Raw genomic sequence first — 1,553 nt, forward strand, 5'->3', positions numbered from 1 at the left:
TTGGTATGCTCGGGGATTGGTCCATCAGTCTACCCAATTAAGTCTTGGACTGTACCAACCACCGAGCATGGTATGCTCGGGGACTGGTCGACCAGTCTACCCAATTAAGCCTGGGACTGTACGGACTGCCGAGCATGGGATGCTCGGGGACTGATCGACCAGTCTGCTTAATAAATCTGGGGACTGCACATACCAACAACCACGGTATCCTCGGGGACTGGTTGATTAGTCTGTTTTTGAAGCAAAGGATTTATGTTGATTACCTACGAATTGACTATGTATTCAATTGGATGGGATAATTTTAATTTCTAAGACCTTGCTACAAGGCTCATACTTTGCCTTCCAGTAAGCTCGGGGACCACATCGGTACGATGCATCTGGCGATGCATCTCAGTATTAGTCCGGTGGTGGAATTTCTTCCTCTTGTGGCTCAGAACTTGGGATAGCTAAAGTAGATGAAGAATTTGGCAGAGTGTCTACTTCGGCTTCGTAGGTTTCATCATGAAGGGTATTATCCATCTCAGCTTCTAGGATTCTATCTAGGATCACTCTATCTTTATCGGCAGGGATGCGAAAGAAAGAACCTCTAGACATTGTGTGTAGCATTTGTTTGTGATTTTTCTGAAGACCTCGAAAAAAGTGAAATAAAAGAACAGGGTCTTCAAGATTAAGGTTTGGACCAGATTCTAAAAGATCAGAAAAACGTTTCCAGGATTTTCCTAAAGTTTCATTATCTTTTTGTTTAAAAGATAGGACTTCGAGTCTAAGGTCGGCTATACGGTCAAGGGAGTAGAAATCTAGACAAAAGTTGGCTCGTAAAACTCCCCATTCACCTTGTTGTTGACTTACCTTCTGACTGTACCATTGTCTAGCTTCTCCCCTTAAAGAAAAAGGAAAAAGCTTCCAACGTAAAGTTTTATCAGAAATGCCTTCAATGCGAAGACAATCACATGTTTGCTCAAAATCTCTAATATGAAGGTAAGGGTTTTCGTCTTCCTTTCCCAAAAAAGATAGGTTTTGAATCATGGCAATCAACCTAGAACTTAACTTATACTAGGATGTTTGGATAGGCTGTGATGATTCCCATGGTAAAAGGTCAGTTGCTAAGGGGATTGCAGATTCATGGATCGATTTAGAATTTTGGTTTTCCATAAGGTAAGAGTAAAGAAAATAAATAAAGAATATAAAAGATAAGAAAAGATAAAAGTATAGATACAAGCTAGTAGTAAGACTCAGGTTATCTCAGCAACCGTCTTTCTCCCCGGCAACGGCGCCAGAAATGCTTGTTGATATTTGGGAACGCAATAAGGAATTGATCCGCAAGCGCACGGATATCGGTGAGCACTTCACCCGAGAAATTATCCAGAGTATCGTATTTATTTTTTTACCACTAGGAGAAAGAGTGCATCTGACTAACCGGTCTATTACTACTAACCTTTAGGCACAAAGAATGTCTTTCGATGTGAGTGATAAATAGAGAAGACTGCAACCGTAGTCTCCTTCTAACCTTGGTAAGGATGATCTACTGTTCTAATAGGGAGGCTAACGGAATC

Source organism: Sorghum bicolor, chromosome 2, assembly GCF_000003195.3.
Source record: "Sorghum bicolor cultivar BTx623 chromosome 2, Sorghum_bicolor_NCBIv3, whole genome shotgun sequence".
NCBI lineage: Eukaryota > Viridiplantae > Streptophyta > Magnoliopsida > Poales > Poaceae > Sorghum > Sorghum bicolor.